Source organism: Macaca nemestrina, chromosome 11 (genome assembly GCF_043159975.1).
Source record: "Macaca nemestrina isolate mMacNem1 chromosome 11, mMacNem.hap1, whole genome shotgun sequence".
Classification (NCBI taxonomy): Eukaryota; Metazoa; Chordata; class Mammalia; order Primates; family Cercopithecidae; genus Macaca; species Macaca nemestrina.
Genome location: NC_092135.1, coordinates 43,719,897 through 43,743,919, shown reverse-complemented (window position 1 = coordinate 43,743,919; position 24,023 = coordinate 43,719,897). Strand labels below are relative to the sequence as shown.

The 24,023-nt window shown below is 35.3% G+C and overlaps 1 long non-coding RNA gene across 2 annotated transcripts; it reads right to left on the bottom strand.

The window, feature by feature from the left end:
• Positions 1–299: 299 nt before the first annotated feature.
• Positions 300–22,594, bottom strand: LOC105492628 (uncharacterized). Of its 2 annotated transcripts, none has more exons than XR_011609539.1 (4): positions 22,515–22,594; positions 15,264–15,322; positions 929–1,051; positions 300–618 (listed from the first exon to the last, which is right to left on the bottom strand). It is a non-coding gene; the product is annotated as an uncharacterized lncRNA (long non-coding RNA). The 2 variants fall into 2 exon arrangements; XR_011609538.1 differs by lacking the exon at positions 22,515–22,594 and adding an exon at positions 15,794–15,830.
• Between the last annotated feature and the right edge of the window lie 1,429 nt (positions 22,595–24,023).

Sequence of the window (24,023 nt, the reverse complement as noted above, 5' to 3'; positions counted from 1 at the left end):
TTGGATTTCCACACTCCCCAACCATTTTTTTTTTTTTTTGGCTCGGACAACTAGTGATTTCAGAATCAAATATCAAAAGGCTTTTGTAATACCAAATGTCTTCCTCTCAAAGTTATTTTTTTCTTTTGTCTTTAGGTATTAGTCATTCTGTAGAATAATGAACAAGGTATCCTTAAACTTTTCTTTAGTACAAAATTTCAAGCAAAAAGTTTAAATGTATCATTATTTTTCAACAAGGACAAACTCCAATTAGCAATACATATGCAATCATACTTTATTTCAATAAACAGGATTGAGAGTATAAAGAAATGTAGCAAATGTTGCATGACCTAATGACTCCTATAATTCTAAAATGTTTAGAATATAATAGAACATACAAATATCTTATTGGTATGTAATGATAATATATGGCTTGTCTGACTGAAAAATAACAAACTTTCCAAAAGTAAGATTGGATCAGGATTCGACTCACTTCACCCCAAAGAATTGGAAAAGCCCCAGAATATCACATAATTTAGTAGAAATTCCAGGGCTCATGAAACACAGCTGTCATTCCCCTTTACTTGCAACGGTATTGGTCATTCTTCAGGCTGCTACACGCATATCTGTTGGCCGTTTCTGTAAAAAAATTATAATGTAGAAATTAAAAATCTTATTTGTAATCCAGAAGCCCCAGCAATGGTACTCCCTCATTGTTCCTCTGTGTTACTAACACTTATAGAAAATCTCTCAAATACACTAAATTGCACATAGAGAATAAGAATTTCTAGTTAGGCCAGTGCAGTGGCTCATGCCTGTAATCCCAGCACTTTGGGAGGCCAAGGCGTGTGGATCACCTGAGGTTGGGAGTTCGAGACCAGCCTGACCAACATGGAGAAACTTCATCTCTACTAAAAATGCAAACTTAGCCGGGCGCGGTGGCACATGCCTGTAATCCCAGCTATTTCAGAGGTTGAGGCAGGAAAAACGCTTGAACCCAGGAGGCAGATGTTGTGTTGAGCTGAGATGGTGCCACTGCACTCCAACCTGGGCAACAAGAGTGAAACTCCGTCTAAAAAAAAAAAACAAAACAATTTCTAGTTAATCAAATAGCTATTGTATTCATTCATTTGTTCGTTCATTCTCTTTTATAGAATTATGTTAAATATTGGTCATATATAAGGGAGTTTGTTTGTTTGTTTGTTTGTTTGTTTATTTGAGACAGAGTCTTGCCCTGTCGCCCAGACTGGAGTGCAATGGCATGATCTCTGCTCTGCAACCTCCGCCTCCTGGGTTCAAATGATTCTCCTGCCTCAGCTCCTTGAGTAACTGGGATTACAGGTGCCCGCCACCACACCCAACCGATTTGTGTATTTTTAGAAGAGATTGGGTTTCACCATGTTGGCCAGGCTGGTCTCGAACTCCTGACCTCCTGATCCACCCACCTCTGCCTTCCAAAGTGCTGGGATTACAGGCATGAGTCACAGCAGTGGCCAAGGTAGTTTATTTTATGTGCTGTTTGTTCACTGCTCCCAAACATCTCAGAATGCAGTAGAAGGTGTTTCATTCATTTATTCATTCATTTATCCATTCAGTCTATATTCTGAACCCTACCATATTCCAAGCACCGTTATAAATATAGAGAAAGAGACATGAAGAAAACTGTCAGGGTCCCTACTTTCAAAGAGCTTACATGCTCACCATGGAGGGAGTAAAAATAAAATGTCAACAAATAAAACAAATTGGATGTCAGATTGATAGGAATCAAGAAGGAAAAGAGAACAGAGTGAGATGATAAAAGTGACTGTGGTGCTTTTTCAGATAAGGTGGTCTGAGAGGGCCATTTAGAGAGGATGTTTAAGGAGACATCTGAACAACGTATTAGGCAAGAGTTTCAAAGCATAGAGCAAAACAAGTGCCAGGGCCTGAGGAGGGAGTGAACTTGGCGTATTTCTGGAAGAGCAAGTAGACTAGTGTGGCTGAAGAGGAATGAGGGTAAGTGGGGAGATTATAAAGAACCAAGGTAGGAAGGACATGCTAAAGATTTGGGGACTTTATTCAAAGTGAGATTGGAGGCTATAAGCTGGTATCATATCTTAATTCCATAGCTATTTAAAAATAAATTTATATGGAGATGGAAAAGATGAATGGCAGAAGCTCTGACTTCACTGAGAGAGCAGAGGTGTTGGCAGCGACTTGGAGAGGGACAGGAACTTTGTAACCAAAAGATAACTATGGACACATTGGAGTGGTGGTAAATACAAAATCTTTATAATCTAGGAGTCATTACATATACTTCCTGAGATGGTTAACAGTATATAATAATACAACCTATACATGCATCCTGACTGTGGATTATTACTAGTTATGACATAACTTGACACAGATAATCAAACTTCAAAATGCAGTTAGATCACTTGGTTGGGAAAGGAAAAAGAAAACTAGGTCCAAGGCAGACTTGATAGGAAAAATATGTCAAGAAAGAAAAAAAAAAAAAAAAAGAAAGTCAAAAGGACTTGGCAGAGGATAGAAAAGTGGGGAAGCTAGTTACTATGGCAGATTTTTAGCTCTATACCTGCCTTTTCCAGGAATGGTTTTCTGCTTTCCCTCTCTGAATTGTTATCTCAAAATAACTCCTTTGTTTTTTCAGAAGGATAGAAATTATTCTATCTCTGGTTAACATTTGTTTTGTAGAGGTTCATATTTATTTGCTGTTCTACAGTAGCCTGCCTACTTCAACAAGTACTTTCCAATTACTCTATTATTTCTCAGAGTCACATTCTGCCTCTAATTAGTTTTTATTTTGTAAATGCCTCCCATTACTCATTGATTTCTTGAGCTTTCTGGTATATATATATATATTTTTTTTTTCCAGATTAATTCTACTCAGCTGAACTTGTCAGTGATGAGTGTAACTGTGTTTTAAAGCAGAACTCCAAGTCTTCAGACATGTCAATGAATCAACTAGTTACTCAAGATATGACTACCAAACTATTAGATACACTGGTTATAGCCCTCCTGGTAAAATATTTCAAAAACACTCAACTGAGAGGTCAATTGCTATGGTTGTGCAAATCCGAAGGCGAGTTCTTGGGTGAAATAGACATAGATAGTCTCCACATCTCACTCTATGATACCTTCTGTCTAGAAATATTGTTTCTTATTTTTTTCCTTCACGCAAATTTGAGTTCAAAAGAGCCTAATGACTGTCGCTTTCTCCTTTATCTGTATTACCATTCACAGCTTTGTAATGCAATCTGAATGTAAACCCAATTGACCCTAGTAAAAGTGAAGTCATGGAACCAGTGCATCCATCTATAGAGAATAAAAAAGCAACAGGTTTCTAACGACAAAGGCAAGGGAAATTTCTCTCCCTCGGGTCAGTTTCAGCGAAATGGATGAGCACAGCACATTCCCTTCCATTTGGAGAAAGATAGGGCAAAGCAGAGAAGACCAAGAGGTGATTTTGCACTTTTTTGACTAGATGGCTATAAATTGAATGTGAATTATAATCTTAGTACAGGAAACTCAATGATTCTTTTTTTATCTTGCAGCTTTGGAAAGTGGAGACATTCTGAAGATGGAAGAATAAAAAAGTAACAAAAAAAATGGTTTTCAAACTGGATGTTCTTGTTTATACATATCTATAAATACTGTGATTAATTACAAGCTGTAAGGAAAGAAGAAAGAAAATAATTGAGTTCTTACTTTGTACTGTGCTCATTATATAGACAATTTCATTTTATCTTTACAAATTCCTCCATATTAATCTCTATTTTGAGATGTAAAAAAAAAGAAAACCGAGGCTTAGCAAGGTAATCAGCTGAGTTTTGAACTACATGGCTCTAAAGACCAAGTCTCGTTCACTAGGCCACTGAACATGGGGCTTTGTACAATGTGAGCTCCCGGTCCCTGGTCACAAGTGGGTCTAAGGTAAGACTGTATGTTTAATAAGCTTTACAGATGATTCCTCTAACCAATCAGGATGCTTAAAGCAAACAAAAAGCCCAGTGGTGAAGACAATGCATCCAGCACACCATGCAATTAGTAAGTTACTTTCCTGAATTGTCAGAAATATGGCTTCAACTTTTCAGGGCCAAGACAGTGCATGAATATGAAATTGCAAATGGAAAAATACAAATGAGAGTATCTTGTGATGGTGACACAGGGCTATACAGGAATGTACCTTAGAAGGTCAGAGCACACACAATGGACATTGAAGTTTCCAAATGAAAATAACTCCTTGACTAAGAGAGAAAAAGACAAAGAAAAGAAAGTGAGGAGATGAACAGTAGTGAAAGACATTGAATTCTTCTACCTTCATTCTAGTGTGAGTGAATCCTAAAAGATGGGAAATGAAAGGATCCCTATGACAGCAAACCACAGAAATGGAGCTGAAACTTTCATGGAAAAGAGATATCAATTAGCCTTGGGTGTGGCTGACTTTTAATGTATTTAGCATAGTTCCTGAGAGTACTGGGATGCTGAGCATAGAAGCAAATGGAGCTCCGAGGCCATCATGCTAAAATAAATAAAGCTAAAGGGGTTGGAAGGGTGGTGAATAGACTATGCATCCTAAGCTAGGGAAGCTTTACTATTCCTTTGCCATTGTACCTCAAGGATGGTTGCATAATAATTTTTTTATCTAAATTTTTTTAGACCTCTGGAGAGAGGATACTTTTGCTATGTTTCTGTTACCGGAAAGGGGTCTTGATCCAGACCCCAAGAGAGGGTTCTTGGATCTCACACAATAAAGAATTTGAGGTGAATCCATAAAGTGAAAGCAAGTTTATTTAAAAGGTAAAGGAATAGGCCAGGCACGGTGGCTCATGCCTGTAATCCCAGCACTTTGAGAGGCTGAGGCAGGCGGATCACGAGGTCAGGAGATCAAGACTATCCTGGCTAATATGGTGAAATCCCGTTTCTGTTAAAAATACAAAAAATTAACTGGGCGTGGTGGCATGCGCTGTGGTCCCAGCTACTTGGGAGGCTGAGGCAGGAGAATCGCTTGAAACTGGGAGGCGGAGGTTGCAGTGAGCCGAGATTGCAGCACTGCACTCCAGCCTGGGTGACAGAGCAAGACTTTGTCTCTCAAAATAAATAAATAAATAAATAAATAAATAAAAGAAAGTAAAGGAATAAAAGAATAAAAGAATGGCTATTCCATAGGTAGAGCAGGAGGGCTGCTAGTTGTCCATTTTTTATGGTTATTTCTTGATTATATGCTAAACAAGGAGTGTATTATTCATGAGCTTTCCAGGAAATGGGTGGGCAATTCCTAGAACTGAAGGTTTCTCCCCTTTTAAGACAATATATGGTAACTTCCTGACGTTGCTATGGCATCTGTAAACTGTCATGACACTGGTAAGAGTGCCACTTAGCATGCTAATGCATTATAATAAGCATATAATGAGTAGTGAGCACAACCAGAGGTCACTCTCCTTGCCATCTTGGTTTTGGTGAGTTTTGACCAGCTTCTTTACTGCAACCTGTTTTATCAGCAAGGTCTTTATGACCTGTATCTTCTGCCAACCTCCTATCTCATTCTGTGACTTAGAATGCCTAACTTACTGAGAATGCAGCCCAGCTGGTCTCAGTCTTATTTTACCCACCCCCTACTCAAGATGGAGTTACTCTGGTTCAAACACTTCTGACATTTCTGTTACTTCTGGGAATATTCAGAAAAGGGAAGAATCTCAGCCCTCTCTTTACAATATCCCACTTACCTTTTTAATAAACTGCCCTTCAGTTTCTCTCTTTCTCTCTCTCTCTGTCTATTTTTCTCGAGACAGGGTCTCACTCTGTCACCCAGGCTGGAGTCAGTGGCATGACTGTGACTCACTGCAGCCTTGACCTCCCAGGCTCAAGTGATCCTCCCTTCTCAGCCTCCTGAGGAGTAGCTGGGACTACAAGTGCATGCCACCATGCCCAACTAAATTTATTATTTATTATTTTATTATTTTTTGTATGGATAAAGTCTTGCTATGCTGCCCAGGTTGGTGTCAAACTTCTTGGCTCAAGCAATTCTCCCACCTCAGTCTCCCAGAGTGTTGTAATTATAGGTGTGAGCCACTGCTCCTGGCCCATCAGTTTCTCTTAAGGCACAGAGGACATCCCCACAGAACCTGATTGTAGAGGCTTCCATATCTCCAGGTCAATTGGGCAGGAGCAGACAGGGACAGATAACACTAAAGACATGGCCATGAAAACATCTATGACAGTAGTTCCTAACCTTGCCTATAATTACAATCTCCTGGGATTTTTTTTATTATTATTATTTGCCAGTACTCAAGCAACACCCCAGACTAATTAATTCAAAATCTTTGAGGGTGGCCCCCAAGCATCAGTACTTTTTAAAGCTCCCAAAATAATTCTAATAAGCAGCTAGTATTGAAAACCACCAGTGAGACACTTGGTGTGTTTCTGTCAGCATTTGAATATTTTATCCCATAATGCAGAAAATGGAACTTAATGAAAATTATACCTGTAAAGACATATTAAGTAGTTAAGTGTGTATTTGCTTTGAAGACCAGAATGTATGCATATACATCATTATCTTACTTCAAAATCAAAATGTATTTCCAGTGTCACAATTCAAAAATGTTCAAAGATCTTCCACATTATCTAAAAAGAAATGCATTAACATTCAAGAACTTAACTGATTATATGCATATGACCTTGGTTCCTGGGCAAGCCATGACCTTGATTGGTCCTGCAATATCATCCATTACAAAGGTAGCTATTATGCAACTGGTACCTAAATATAAAGCATCTCCTATTAAGGTGATACAGTATCATGTAATGTAAAATCAAAATAATAATAAATTTAAAAATGTTTTCAGTACTGTTATTTGAGTTCCAAATCCCAGATCAACCATTGCCCTAATTTCATAATGTCACAAGGGGAGATATATTTTCTACTGTGATATTTAAAGCACCTGGTCCATTGGAAAACTAAAATTTTATCTTTCCCTCCTCTTCTTCTTTCCCCTCTTGTTTGGTTTGGTGTTTAAGATGAATGACTATTGTGAGGGGGCTGGTAAAAACAAAATGTAGAATTAATAGATTCAATCCTGTCCCACAGAAACCAGCTCGTTAGGTACTTCAGGCTCCTTGATGTTCAAATTTGTTATCCTCAATGTAAGGGAAGTATTAAATTTAGAACGTTGAGGGTTTTTGGCATGACATACATTGCAGTGAAAAGAAACCTGGATTAGGGGCCATAAGATAGAGTAAGTAAATTCAGCTTGAGAATTAAAAAATTACACTATTTTGTGCAAATCACTTAACCAACCTCTCTGAGGTTAATTCTTTCATCTGTCAACTAAAGGACTTGGACAGCACTAAAGAGCTTAGTCCCTTATAACTTGAACTTCTTATGGCATATTTAGATCTGTGACCTGTGGGAATAATTGCATTTTGAGGAATGATGATAATTCATTTAATTTGTTATAAATCAAATGTGGGGTAAATAAACAAGTTATATGGAGTTCCCAGAAAAGACTGAGGAAAAAAAAAAAACAAAAAACAAAAAAAAAACCACACTTCTTTCCTGTAACTATATTTCTTATAATTGCAGGTTACACAGACTTACATATTGTTTCAGCCTAACACTGATTCAGAACACCCAAGTTATACTAAATATGTAAGATTTATAAAATGACATTACAAGTACATATAAATAAAATTCTGGTGTGTATTTTTGGACACAATACTGTCACTGCAAACAAATAAAAAGAAAAAAGGAAAAAAGATGGATCCAAAGTCAAGTAAAACTTCAAATACCACAAGCTGCATAAATCAAAGCTTAAAATCTGACTAGTAACAGCAGGACCAGATCCATGTGTATAAACTGACGGAGGTGTGGTTTCCAAAGCCACTCAATCCGCTTGTATACACAATGCTTGAATTTATTGAGTTTTGCTGCAGTGACCATTTGCTTCTATGGCTCAAGTTTTGTTTTCTTGAGGGTTTCCCAATCTGCCTCTCTCTTGAGAAAACCACATGAGATTTGTTCTTTTTATCTAAGCCATTTGCATTCCTCTTAGCGTTTCTCCTTTTAAGGTAAAATGAATGTTAATGGAAGTTAGTGCCAATGATATTTGGCATATTCTCATTTTAAGGAATGAGATTCTTTCCATCTAGCTCTTGTGGGATAGTGATTGCTACATATTTGAAAGACGGAATAATCAGGCTTAAAGGCTCATTGAAAGGTCATTTAAACCATATCCCTGACTACATACACCTGGTCTCTGGGACACAGAAGTGAGCTTCATAAGGTTGTCTCCCACTTATTTCATTGATCAGAATGGGTCATTTTAATAGGATGTTACTATCTACTTATTCATGACACCTAAGACGTGGTCACAGATACTGAACCACAGAGAAGGACAGGCCTTGGTTGGAGGCAAACAGCAAACACACTCTCCATTGATGTGTGTCACCTTGACTTCTATTGTACACATGGGGTTTATACGGACAAACCATGCCCATTTTCTGATACACACATTTTTCTCAGAGATAACCTGTGCACCTTGTGAATGTAAAGCTGATGGTGCACATCACTTGGTTGTTCAGAAGAATCGGCTTCATATACTCTGTTTAGGCTTCAGGTCACAGTCCTTGGAAGGGCCGCTACTGGCAGCTATCAGATAAAAATGACTATCTTTCCTGCACAGTACTTTAAAGAACATACGCTGAAATATTTGATTGATTTTTTTCTATGTTTCAGGCTATCCTTGTGAGGATTCTGCTATGTTGGGCCTATTAGAACCCAGAAGCAAAAATAGTGCTGATTTTTATACATACTTTCCACCCAGATCTATAAGCAGAAAATCAAAGGTGGTGGATTCTTTTTTCCCTCATAATCTAATCCAACCCTTATCCAAACACTTGCATCAGAAGGGATCATAAAACCTCTAAATAAATAGCATATATGATAAAAGCATATATGAAAAAATGTAGTCTTATAGCCTGTCGTTTATCAGACATCTTATTTGCATGATAAGAACAGCCATTAACACAAGAAAAAAATCAAACTCTGGGCATCACAGATAAAAGTCAACTGGTTTAGCTCTCATTCATATTTCAGAAATTTACTCAAATACTTTCGTACACATGGTTGTAGCCAAGAGTTGAAAAAATATGAGTACATGTACATTTATATAAGTACTTATTTCAATTTATTTATAAAAATATATCCCTACATTTATCTATATATATTTATGTAAACTTATATAAATTTTGTGTGTCTGTGTGTGTGTGTATGAATGAATGAAGAGATAAGAACAATCTAATGATATTAAGACATTGTGTCAACTCTGATGGTGAGGAACTTTTAACTATTGATGCTGCTTTGTCTGAGGTCAAAGGAGTCTGGCACTGAGCAGTTTTTTGTTTGTTTGTATTTTTGTTTTTGTTTTTTTATTTTTATTTTTATTTTAACTCGAACCCTTTCCTCTCCACGTGATTCTGTTTCTTATATATTTTCACACCTAACAATCTCTTATTCATCAAGACTTGGTGAAATTGTCACTTCTTTCACACAAGAGTTTGATGTTTACATTTAATAAGAATAAGACTTTCTTCCTAAAAACTTCTATCAAACTTTACCTGTCTTCTTTTTATATTACCTGCTGCTTTTGGTTTTTGATTTTATTTTTGCCCATATGTTTAGTTGTATAAAAATCTTCTTGAAAAAATACTGCTACTACTAATAATCCTTACTTCATTGCATTCTTTGTATTTTATGCTATGCTTGGCATAATCCCTTGAATAATGTAGATACTTAATACATAGTTTAGAAGATGTGAAAAGAGGTATAACACTTTTATATTGTGTTGCAGTGGGAAAGGACTTTTCTTGCACTTCTTGACATTCTATTTCCAGTCTAAAAGAGGAAAACTATTTTTTTTCTTAGGTTTTGTACCGCGCTTTAACCACAGGTTCTAAAATTAAATTAAAATCTATCTCCTTTTGAATTGAGAACCACCAAGCTTTATTCCCTGTCTTCCTCAGAGTCCTGAGCTACTTTGAAAGTTGCCTGAGATTCTGTGGGATTTGCAAAGGCAGCAGAATCCTCCTGCAGAACAGCACAGGTATTTTTAAGAAATAAATCTATAGCCGTCAGCACTAGGTCAGGTATCAGACGACTGTCAACAAGGGCCAATTGGTGAAATAATAACTAGGATTTCCACTTAGTTAACACTAAAACAAACAAACAAAACCCCACCCTGCAGTACCCAGAATACATATCCAGTTAAAAGCACCAGTGGCTGCCTTTGTTCCTCACAGAAATTTTCTCCGTGATCAATAACGTCAGCCAGGCTCACTGAGTGTGTTGCCGTCAGACTCTTGAAAACAAAGGTTTATTTTATTTTTGCGACAATTTAGGTTAAAGAAGTACAACATTAACAGAGATCCACCCCATTAAAGTATAAGAAATGTTAGCTATAACACATACTCATCTCAGCCACTTGAGATTTTGGTCCTGACCTGTGATAGTCCTCACTTGAATTTTTGCTGAAATCCCCGTTACTTAGAAATGGTTAGGATATGTCAAAGAGAATAAATAAAAATATAATATGATAAAAAAATTGATACATTTGACTAAACAAAAATTTTGGAAATTTTCGACTCATAAAAAATGTTACAACCCAAATGATATATTGGGATGAAATAATTGCTTTATATGTAATTGCCAGACTCATATAGCCATTTTATATAAAGAGCTACTACAGACCAACAAAAAAATTAATTTGCATAATACCAGTAGGAATTCACTGAAAAATATTACGAACAGACAAGGCACAGGTGAAAAGTAACTTGTCTCAGTAATAAACAAATAAATTGAACATTTTTAAAAACTGTTATTCTAACAAACTTCAGATTAACAATATTTTAAAGTTTGAAAACATCCAGAGTTGATGTAATTGTAGTTGCTTTCATAAACTGTCACTTGGAGAACAAGTGATTACAACTCTTTTGGAGAGAAACTTGACAATAAATCCAAAATTGAATCTCTACATATGCTTTGACCCAGCATTGCTTCTTCCAGGAATTTATTCTGTAAAAATGCCTCCACAATATATGTACATATATAAAAGTGTATTGCATTTTTATGTGCTATATTACCAATTTTTAAATACCCATGTCCATCAATGAGGCTGATTAAAGTAATTCATCATATAGATATGATATATGAATATATGTAGATATATTAATTTCTTAAGCTTATCTTAAGAAATAAGTCAGATATATTGAATACATTGCTATGTGAAGAAAAGTGTATTGAAGAACAATATGAAAAGTATAATCTCATTTCACATAAAAATTAGAAAATTGTTAATGTATACAGAAAAAATGAAAATTGAAGGAATATGCATACACTTGTTGACAAAGGGTCTTTTCATGAGGTAGAATTATGGAAGATGTTTACCTTTTAGAGTATATTTCTCTGCATTGGATTATTTGTTATTCGGAAAACAAAATAAGCATTTGTTCAAAGTATTTAAATAAAATCTATCTAACAAAGCACCATGACAGTACATTTGGTCCAAATTATCAGGAAAATCTCCTTGAGAACCAACTTAACATGGATTTTAAGGAATATCAGCAGTTTGATTCATACTTTTCAGGGCATTAATCTATTGTAAAATACTCAGCATTACTATTAGGGATTAACAGAATGCTTACTCTTACAAATTTTAACACTTAATTCGTTTTTTGAAATCAATATAGTGTTGTTAAAATATTGTCCTATAAAATTATTGAAGATAATTTTTCATACTGAGTGTAGAATGAACCTAGAAATGTGCTATGGCCCATGACAAAAATGTCATATCTACAGAAAACAGTTTAAAATAATTGTAAGAAAAAAAAAAGACTCAAGAAAATGCCAGCGTTGCTCTTTTTTCAAATCTTTCATAATGGTTACTCTTTTCTTTGTATTACTACATTTTAATTCCATTTTGGTCTAAATATTAAAAAAATAGAAATTTAAACCTAGGTGCTTTTAAAAAGTCAAATATAACTTTTGTTTCACTTTTCCTAAAATTGCATTGCCATGAGTAACCAATAAATCAGCTGTTGACTTTTAAGTGAGCAGAGGTTATAATTGTTCTTCAGTAAGCATTGATTTATTTTGTAATTAATATCCTCTTTGGAATTTGCCTGTGAATAACACGTCTGTCTACCTTTTTATTTTTGCCAAGCATTAAATATAATAAAAGATGTTTTGACTGGTCTTTTGCCTCAAAGAAATTTTTTAAGCTTAGAAAATACATTTAAAATATATGTAAAATGCAACATAATACTCAGACTTTAATATTATTTCTAAAAGTAACAGAAATAATTTGATATTTTAATGGCAATAGATACACCCAACATTACAATGCTTTTACAGTCCATGGTGGGGGAATTAAAAAAAAATACTTGCATATATTTAATTACGTGCCATCATGTTATAATTAGTGATTCTCATTTAGTAAACACTGTTCTTGAGACAGTACAAATATAAAGTGGAACACAATCTCTCTTGGGTAGCATCAACCTTTACTCAATCATTAAACGATGAGAAATATTGGGTTGTTTTTGTTAAGGATTAAGAAAATGCTTTTTGAAGCAGATAAACATTTGTCCCTGCTGGAAGCTCCTTCAGCAGTAATGCATCACTATGCCTGACCAGCCCTAGAAACCTTGGAAAGGCAAAATATGTACATGTTCGTTGTTAGGCATATGTGATATGTTTTGCTTTGTCACCTGGCAACCAAAAGATTTTTGAACTTTGCCAAAATCTAAACTTTCGAGACTCTTAAGCTGCTTAATTTTTATATTCATAAAACACAATCCATAGTATATTTCTGTTTGGAGAGCTAATTGTATAAGACTTCTTGAGTTGTGATAGATTTTGCTAAAAGATGTTTAACCTCATAGTTTAACATGTCAACTTCAATTCAGATCAGATTCCATGTTATTTATTTAGACCTGCATGAATGACATATACTAAAAGTCACATATATTTCATGTCTTTATCATGTCTTGAAGGAGCCGTGAAAAATGAGCAGAGAATCAGAAGTTGAGTGTTCTAATCTTGCTTGGCTCTGTTGTTCAAACTAGTCTTGAGACTTCAGAAAGTAATGCAATACCTTTGATCCCATTTTCTTCATTGATAAATTAAGGAAATGCACTTAAAAATTTCAAAGAGTTGTAAAAAATATTTGAGGTGTATATTTTCTTTTTAAATGAGAGGAATATCAACGATGTTCATTCTAGAGACACATGGGTATACAGGTCTTTCATTCTTATTCATTATTTGTCAATCTTTGACCCACATTCCATCTTAAAACCCACCAGCATGCTCTGATATATACCAAGTACTTCTAGAATATAAATTCCACTGAACTTTTACAAAGTATTTCTATATTCATGCTTACTGATCACCATCAGAGATATTCAGTTATTTTTATTTTCTTCTATTTTAAAAAATGTGGAAACTCTTTCCCCTTGTTCCATTTGCAGTATGTTCCTGGGACAGATCATGGTACTTTCAATTTAACTTGGTTACCTGGATTTTCACAACCAAAGGACCATCCTGGAAGTCTGAACTAAACTGAGGAATCAATTGTAATTGGCAAAGGTTCCGTAAGTACTATCTTGATAACATCCTCAAATAATACCTCATATCATGAAGGATAGTTTTACTATTTTAAAGTCCAATTTAGTAGTGCTACATCACTGACTGTGATGTTCAAATATTTGTCACTGGAGACAATCAGCCCATGGCAAAATAGACACCAGAACACTACATAATTTGTGTTTGTTCAGAGAAAAGACTATTCAGATTTTTATTATCCTAATGATTAAAAAATTGCTCTCGGTGCTTGTTCCAGTAAGAGAAAAAAATGTTCTTAAACGCTAAAACAATAGTAGCTTCTTTGGTGAGTGATGTGCCACTTAGTAATAATGCAGTGCATTTTGAACAGATCTGTAGTTTTTCAAAGACAAACATCAAATAGGAAGAAAAAGGTTATGTCACCTTCACCCTCACAGTACTGTCATTTATATGCTATCAGCTCATTAAATTCACATTAGGATACTCCATGGGACTTGAGTTGCTATTAGTGCACCTAAAATGGCATAACAAAATCTCAGTTCACTTTAAGAGAGATGGCATTGCGACATTTTGTATTTCATCACTGAATTATTACAGTCTCAGATGCATTCTGCTGTGATGGTAATGGAAGGAGGAGTACAAGAGAGGAAAGCTGTCCATTTGTTGTTCCCCAGGGAGAGAAAAAGCAAAGTTTGATCAAAAAAAAAAAATTTAAGGAAGTGAAAGTAAAGCATTAACAATTTAACCCCTATATCTAGGCTGAAAATACACAAGTAAAGGCAAATGTTACATTTTGAGATAGACTTTATAGGACTTGTTTATTTACTTCAGTAAAATGACTATATTGACTACTCAGGAGCTTGTTTGCTTAGTTGTTTTATGTCCACAGGCGGATGACCATCTGGACTTCAGATTACCTTTCAGAAGTACTCACTGGTAGCAAATCACTGTCCTTTTCTATTATATTTTTAGCAGTTATATCCTTATGAAAAAAATTTGGGTAGCCTCTCAAAGGTGAATAATTCCATGACAAATGTGAATATTGATAGCTATCTCCATGATCACAGAACCTTTCCATCATGATGAACAAAAGATTATTATCTCCTATTCTGAACAACCTGCAGCTATACAAGATTTCATGAAATAATTTTAGCACATTTAACAATGATCAAATAGTACATTTGTCAAAAAATAGAGACACCAATGGAAAAAGCTTGAAATAGCAATGGCTTGCACAGCATACAAGAATTAGTGTTGTTCTCAAAACCAGTAAACTTATGAGAATTTTGATGTATATTCTATCAGCAGAATTAAGAGAAGTATATGGCTGACATAATATGCTTTTACATATAAATAGAGAAATAAATGTGTGTTTATTAAGAGATGAAATTGTATAATAACATAAGCATGACCTCTTCTAATGATTACTTCTCAGTGATAGAATCAGAATTTGAATAGAAGAAACAAGATTAAAGTCTTCATCCCACATCTTGAATGTTTGGACATACTAAACACAATATTTCATAATTGGGAGTTTATATTACATGTGGAACATATTTAAAATTAAATTACAGTTGTTCAGAATATTTAGACTTCAGGACTATTGCTTTCATTTGTATCATTTCTTACATAAAGTAAAAAAAAAAGTATCAAATATGTGAAATATAAATACCTGCTGCTTCTGAGTATACTTTGTTTGTAGCTACAGCTCTGTTGCTGGGTTATTGGCAGCTGTAATATAAAAAAATTGAAGAGATTGAACTAGACAATCATTAGATTTCCTACAATTCTCTACATCCGTGTCTTAACAGGAGATAGCAGAGTGTTGGAAAAAGAGACCCAGTAAGAGTCTAGGCTGTTGGCCTCCACCCAGACCAGAATTAAGAAACCTAAATTAGTGAGTAATTTACTCTAGGCCTTAGTTCTCCCTTCTACAATGTAAGGCAAAATACTTTCTGACCTCTAAAGTATCTTGAGATCTAAACTTCTCTGGTTTTGTGTTCTCTAACCCTTTCTCATTTCTTTCACAATTTTACCATGTAATATTGGACAAAGTCCTAAAGCATATAGAGTACCCATTTTTATTAGTCAGGGTTCTTCAGAGAAACAGAACAGGAGAGAGAGAGAGAGAGAGAGAGAGAGAGAGAGAGATATTTATTATGAGAAATTGGTTTTTGTGATTATAGAGGTTATAAGCCTCACAATCTGCTCCCTGCAAGGTGGAGAACCAGGAAAGCCAGTTGTATGATTCAGTTGGAATTGGAATGTCTGAGAACCAGGGGACTTGATGGTGTAAATTCCACTTTGAGGGCTGGAGAAGATGAGATGAGATATCCCAGCTCAACCAGTGAGTCAGGAAAAAAGAATCAAGTTCCTTCTTCCACTTTTTAATTCCACTGAGGTCCTGAATTGATCGGATGATGGCCACCCACATTGGGAAGGGCAATCTGTTGTAATGAGTCCACAAATTCAAATGTTAATCTTATCCAGAAACACTCTCCCGGACACACCCAGAAATAATGTTTAATCTGGGTACACCATGATGAATCAAGTTCATACATAAAATTAACCATCACAACATCATTATGCTTAACCTACCAACCTACTCCCAGGAGTATAGAAAATGTTACTAAATATGATACCCGATGAGTGTTACAACTAAGTCAACCACCGACAGTTGCGGGAAGTCAGGGACCCTGAATGGAGGGACTGACTGAAGCCATGGCAGAAGAACATAAATTGTGAAGGCTTCATGGACATTTATTAGTTCCCCAAATTAATACTTTTATAATTTCTTATGTCTGTCTTTACTGCAGTCTCTGAACATAAATTGTGAAGATTTCATGGACACTTATCACTTTCCCAATCAATACCCTTGTGATTTCCTATGCCTGTCTTTACTTTAATCTCTTAATCCCGTCATCTTCGTAAATTGAGGAGGATGTATGTCTCCTCAGGATCCTGTGATGATTGCGTTAACTGCAAAAATTGTTTGTAGAGCATGTGTGTTTGAACAATATGAAATCTGGGCACCTTGAAAAAAGAACAGGATAACAGCAATCTTCAGGGAACAAGGGAGATAAGACTTGGAGTCTGACTGCTGGTGAGCCGGACAGAACAGAGCTATAGTTCTCTTCTTTCAAAGGCAAATAGGAGAAATATCGCTGAATTCTTTTTCTCAGCAAGGAACATCCCTGAGAAAGAGAATGTGCCCTGAGGGTAGGTCTATAGACGGCCCCCTTGAGGCAGCCGCCTTTTATGGTCAAAGCTGAAGGGATGAAATAAGCCCCAGTCTCCTGTAGTGCTCCCAGGCTTATTAGGATGAAGAAATTCCCGCCTAATAAATTTTGGTCAGACAGTTTGTCTGCTCTCAAACCCTGTCTCCTGATAAGATGTTGTCAATGACAATGTGTGCCAGAAACTTCATTAGCAATTTTAATTTCGCCCCATCCTGTGGTCCTGTGATCTCACCCTGCCTCCACTTGCTTTGTGATATTCTATTGCCCTGTGAAGCATGTGATCTCTGTAACCCACACCCTATTCGTGCACTCTCTCCCCTTTTGAAAATCGCTAATAAAAACTTGCTGCTTTTATGGCTTAGAGAGCATCATGGAACCTGCCGACGTGTGATGTCTCCCCTGGACACCCAGTTTTAAAATTTCTTTCTCTTGTACTCTTTCCCTTTATTTCTCAAACCAGCTGAGATGCTTACAGAAATAGAAAAGAACCCATGGTTAAATATTGGGGTGGGATTTTCCCCCGATAACTGACAAATTTGTCAGGCTCTAGATTTATCTTTGTTTCTTTAATAAGCCAGAATCCCCCATAACTTTTTAATCTCTTAACTTCAGCCCAGTTCAATCACTTGGATATCTACCCTCCAGCAATGGTCATTTGAATTTATAACCATCCTATTAAGATAAGGAAATTGAAATCCACACAGGATAAATGACTCATCCAAGGTGACACGGCAGAGAGCTAGGTTCAGAAAATACTGTGTTTCATGACTTTTAGTGCAATGTTTCTCTAGTCTGTGTCTTGTGGAGTCAAGGATCTCACTTTCTATTATCTTTGTTTCAACTTTCACATAGCCCATAGCAGGGTAAATTCTTTCAGGAAAATTTGTACTCAAGACAAAGTACATTGTACTATAAAAGGATAAGATATTAATGGTAGGAAGTGAAGAATCAACCAGTCATGAGGAAAACTTTTTAAAGTAAACCAATTTATTTCTCATACCCTCTGAAATGAGTGGATAATAGGCTATATGGTCATTTGTTCAACCTTAGAATAAGTTCTGATCCATATTTAATACCTTAAATATAGCCTTGAAATTGCATTCTGAATTGTATTCACCTTTAAGTCACCATGCCAACCACAATGCCTGGACATATAAGACACCTTATAAGTATGTTCTATATTGAATATGACCATCTTTCAAACAGGTCTGAGTTTGCAATTGAGTATACCTCAGCTATACTCCCTTTAAAAAGAAACAAAACATTTTTGGTATAAAATCTCAACAGCAGAAATAAAGAGATTATTTTAGTTATGTAGTGTGTATTTGATATCATACTTCTTAAGTAGAAAGAACCCTTCAATACTCATTACATTGAATATTGAAGCTGATCTCATTCAACACAACACAGATGAGATTAGCCATTTGTAGAAGCAACCCTCTCTAAGAAGCGACTTTACATGTCTTGATAAGATGAATAAGAGAGCCATGAAATTTTCTTTCCAATATTTTATAAGGGAGACTGTAATCAAGAATGTAAGTAATGGTAGATAAGCTAGAAAGTAATTAATTGTGTGAAATAACCATTACATTGAAATAACAGAATCTTATGTTAAGCGATAAGAAACATTGTTTCTTTTTTAAGTAAATACTAAAATCTGTCCGTGCTTATTTAGCAATAACTCAAAGGGGTAGTCAGCCAGTTTGGTGATACTGCTTTTCACTATTCGGCAGGTATAAACCTGAAATGCAGAAGGCCACCTCATCTACCACTACGTGAACATAATATTCTCTAATATCATCCAACTCCCTTTGTTTCACCTCTTGACTCACCACAAAAACCATCTGATCTACAAAAACCATCTGATCTTATTTTGATTTCCCAAGAAGACTTTTTTTTTTTTTTTTTTTTTTTTTTTTTTTTACTGGGAAGGAGCATATACTTGCCAGCTGATGCAAGTATTCTGTTACATAGTGCAGCATGTTGCTCTGTGTAAGTGAATAAATTGGCATTCTGCTTTATAAATCTGTTTCCTGTAAGTTTATTTAGCATTAATGAGTCCTCTAGAGCCTGACCATTCCTGGGAAAACTGATAAAATAGTACTCCTCGCTAGGCAAAGCCAAGGTCCGCACCCTGGCTCTGAAGTCCCTCCAGTGAAAGTTATATATACGCCATGTGCTCCTGCCGGAAACAGCAAGGCAGTCAGCCTCTCTCTTTACTCCTGGTAATTACAAGTGAGGCAAATCTCTTAGGAGGAAACTTCCAAAGTGAACAGGAACAGTGCATACCATCTTCATGCCTCAGAGATTAACAGCATTCAGTTATATAATAATAGTTTGTAAGAGATACGCCTGATTTATACTGTATAACCCAGTATTTCTCAGTATTCCAACTACTTTCATGTGATCCATATTAAACTTTCTGAGAATATACCATGGAAAACTCTATTTGTGGGATATTATAGTTCTAGGAATCCCAAAGAAGGCCTGGAAGTACAGCTTCTCCTCGGGGATTTTTATCTCATTTGCATCTTGATAAAAATAAGAATTTCTCAGCTATAGATCTCAAGAATAATAATATCTGACAATGCCATAATAAAGTTAGTTTTATGTAGAACCTGGGTAGATTTGCTTCACACTAGTACTTGGATGTGCCTTGACACTGACATCCTTCTCTTTAGCTTCCTTTTCTATAAAGGAGCCCATTCTTAACAAGTAACCCACAATATACTGTTTAGAGAAGTTATAGAAGATCAGTCGGGATGATTCTGTCACCAAACTTTATTAGAGCTAAAAATGTACAACATCTGTCACATTCTCTTGTGTTGGAGTCTAAGGATTTATCCAATAAGTATCACCCCTCTCATGCAATAGAGTTCTTAAAACTAATAGAGAAATAAAGGAATGGAGAGGAAGTCAAAGTATCACCTTATCTACTAGGAGACCAGATGGGAGGCCTTTATTTAGAGTCAGTTATTTGAACCTACCTACTGACCATTGAATTTAGGTTGAATTACTCACCTGGGGCCAGCCAGAATAAAGTTGGTAGAGAAAAGTCAGCCACAGGAGGTAGAGATAGTCTGTGTTTCTCCTTGAAGGGAAAAAAATTTCCAAGAGGAATAGGCTTGGAACCTATTAGAGTAGGCTGACTTTAATCCTCAACTGAAGTGCCTGCATCTGGGGTAAAGGGAGGAAAAGCATAGAGAGACATTCTTCCTCTATATGGAAGATAAAATTAGGAATGGGGAATCATAATTTTCTTCTAACATACTGCTTCTTGTGGTAAGAGACCTAAACTATAAAACCTAAAGTAAACAATTAAAAAAAACACGAAGATTTGAGCACAGTATACTTTTCCTGCAAGACAAACCTGGCAGAAATTAGTTAATGGGACAAGACAACTACGTATAATGTGCCTAAAGATGGACAAGAGAAAACCAGGCAAAGATGGGATGAGATATAAACTTTAAAAAAGGCAGAAAGGTAAAGCAATTATTTTCTCTTCCTACTAAGTGATGCACTGATATTGAAGCAATGATATTTGAGTGGTAGGCTGTCCTAAGATTTGTACGCCATCTTTTTGTTTTGTTTACAACATTTTTTCTGTTTTCAAATATATCTAAGGAATCACTGGTGTGCAAACTTGTATTTATAACAATCTGAATATTAAAAGTATTTTAGCTTAGAACATTGGGTCTTCTAAAATTAGTCAAAGGTTCACCTTAAATTATAGTTAGACAGATGATTTAACAAATGCATAATATTGCAGATTTGCAAATTATTTTATTAATAATAATGTTCCTACTTCACATGGAATGTATATTTCTGCAAATGTATGTATCTATTTATGCTTACTCAATAAGCACTTATTAGGTTCACAACTATAACAAGCTGTGTGCCATAACCTAAGATTCAAAATCAAATATGACAGTTTCTGCCCTTGAATAGTTTTGCTTCCCGTAGGAAAAGAGACAAATCGATGATTATAATATAGCATGAAAGAGGCTAAGGTAGTGGCATGTACAGGGTATTGTGGGAGACAAAACATCTATGTCAGACTGAGAGATAAAGAAAAATGGTGTTTGAGCTAAAGCATGTCTGTGTGTATGTGTGTGTGGTGTTTTAACTTTTATTTTCATGCAATTTCAAAAAAGTTTGTTCAGAAACATTTGACAATAACTTGGAGATGTGGTGCCTGTTTACATTAACATCATTGAATGTATTAATTCCTTCACACAGGATCATACAGTTCTATCCACAATTTGTATTCAAATTGCGTCAATAATCCTAAAAATGTGCTGCATTTGTTTTTTTCCACAGCTCAAGGTCTACTCTGGATCACTTGTTGCAGTTTGTTGCCATATCTCTTCAGACTCTTTCCCTCAGTCTCTATCTTGACCTTGATCTTTTTGAGAAGAACATAAAGTTTATTTGTAATTGAATTTACATTCCTTTGATGTTTCATATTGTTACATTCAAACCATGATTTGTGGCAGGACCTCCACAGGAATGATAGCATGCTCTTCCCAGGGAGCATGTGATGCCCACTGGTCCCAGGATTTGATCACTTGATTAAGGGGTTGCTCCTGTTAGACACTGTGAAAGTACTGCTTTTCCCTTTGTAATTAAGAAGCGTTAATGATTTTGGCAGGGGAAATTTGGGTAATTCACAACACTTGATTTAAAAAAAATTTTTTTTTCTAGTTTTTGACTGTTAATAAATAAAGCTTCTATGGAGAGTGTCAGGTAAGGCTTCCTAAATACATTGGGTTGTCAGGGAAGGTTGCACTAATAAGGTAATTATCAATTATCTAATTGATAATTACTAATAAGGTAATTATCAATTAGAAGTGTAATGTGGAAACCAGTTTGAGTGGGGAATTATTATTTGTATAACTTAGAATAGGTTAGGACTCAAATTTTGGGTTATTTCTTAACCCAAAATAACAGAAATAATTTGTGCTTTATTACCTCCCGTAAGAAGTCTAGAAATACACTCTCCCAGGATTGGCCTAGTGGCTCAACTTTTTCATCAAATAACCAGGGTCTTTCCATTCTTTGGAACCATCATTCTTTATATTTCATTTGCCTCACGTTTGTTTCGTTAGAGTCAGCATCTGCTTGACTGCTCCCTTGACTCTAGACACCATGGTTTTGTTTTGTTTTGTTTTTGTTTGTTGTTTGTTTGTTTTAGTGAAGAAAAAACTACACAAACAGTTAAAGTGTCTGCCACACTAAATGAGAGCAAAAATATGGAAAGAGATTTTTCTTCTGCATTCTTAAGGCAATACCTTCTATAAGAAGGTATATGCTTCAAAATGTCCACTTCACACTTTTATGCACAATTAACTATCATACCACAAAATAATAAGAGTGTTTTTGCTTCTGCTTAATATGCTAAAACTATCTACTGTCTAAATGGGAATGTTCTCATCGCTTCCAAAAATGAATGATACGAAGTTCCCTTGTTTGTCATACTTTACACAGGTCAATATCAATTTCTTTTCTAGTTCAGTCACAATCTTATCTGGTCATATATTCTAAAAATTAAATTGCAATTTTATCATTCACTAACACATAAAAAATAGGAGCAATTTAATTGAAGGAAGAAGGAAGAAAATGTGCACGATTTTTTTTCAGTCACTGTGCTAGAGTTGATATTTATCCTTTCTCCTTCTACTTACCAACTTAATGTTATCTTTGTCCTCATTCGATGTTTGGGATGTTTGCTTGATAGGATAACTCAGGCCTTCCTTTCTCAAAGGTTCATGCTTTCATGGCTCTGTTGACATAAATTTATTACCAGTTTCTCAAACATTTTAAGTTAACATTGTTGTATGATAGACACATTTGTGATATGCTGTAGATGATGCAAGCAATGTAGTGAACCATGTCATAATTATAAATAAAATAGTTATTCATAACTGAGTCTTATAGAATCACTAAATATAAGGCAAGTAAATAGAGTACTTCAAAATCAATAATTACATTAGGAGTCAAAATGTAGGTGGAAAATTGCCTTAAGAGGAGCCAATCAGATTCTTTTTGCCAGAATTTATAAATCAAACCAAGAAATTCTAGTTTCAGTTGGGGTGGATCTCTTGCGCAGAGGAGATAAAAAATTTGAGATTGTAGTGTAGTGTACTTTAACACACATAGTAAGAAGCGGAGACAACCAATCTGCAGAAAAAGAAAGATAAAGAGAGAGAGAGAGAGAGAGAGAGAGAGAGAGAGAGAGAGAAGTCATAGAGAACAACAAAACATTCCCTACATTCTGATGGTGTTTTTATGTATTACTATACACCGGGCTCTAGTCTTTCTAAAGGGACTTGATGTATTTCTTATCTTTGCATTATAAAATTCCCGTATGTGCCAGTAAGTAATTCCTCACCAACATCCCCATTAAAATATCTACTTAATTTAGCTAAAGTTATTATATTTTACTTGCATGCACTGACCTCTAACTCTAATATGTCTTCCTAAATTATTTTATCCTGAAACCTGCTTTCTGTCCCCTCACAGTGTGAAAATATCTTTACAGGAACAAGGAATGAAACTCATCAGTTTAACTTATTATGGAAAGCTATTTTGTCCATGTGATTTTGACACATTTACCTCAAATTCTCAGGAAAAAAAATGCTTGCCAAGACTTTTCTTGTGTCAAAATATAAAATAATGTTTATTTTAACAAAAGACATGGGAGAGGCCTTTACTCAATAAATTTGTATTTAGTGCTTACAACCTGTAAAAAGCACCATAAATATTTGTGGAAGATAAAGTTTTATGCAATTTAAATGTGCTATGTAGAATTCACAAGAAGAGTATTTCACATGCAATTGATTGAGAGGTGACTGCATTTCAATATCCTACATACTTTTACATAAAAAACAGCAGGGAACCTATAAGTGTTACTTTGGAGAAGCTAGGTAAAAATTTAACTGTGTGCACAACATATTTAAATTCAAGTGAGCTGGGATATCTTAGAAGTTTGGTTATTTATTTTGGTGAATAAAACCTCTGACAAATATTTATAAATGCAAACTTGGGGAGAATTAAAATATGTATTATTTTTTCCATTGAAGCTTCTGTGTTTCCTGATTGGTCATTTTACTATGTTTGTTCCAGGTGGCTGTTTTGAAACATCTCTCACACATTCATATTGTGCTTGAAAACACATGGCAAAACCACGTATT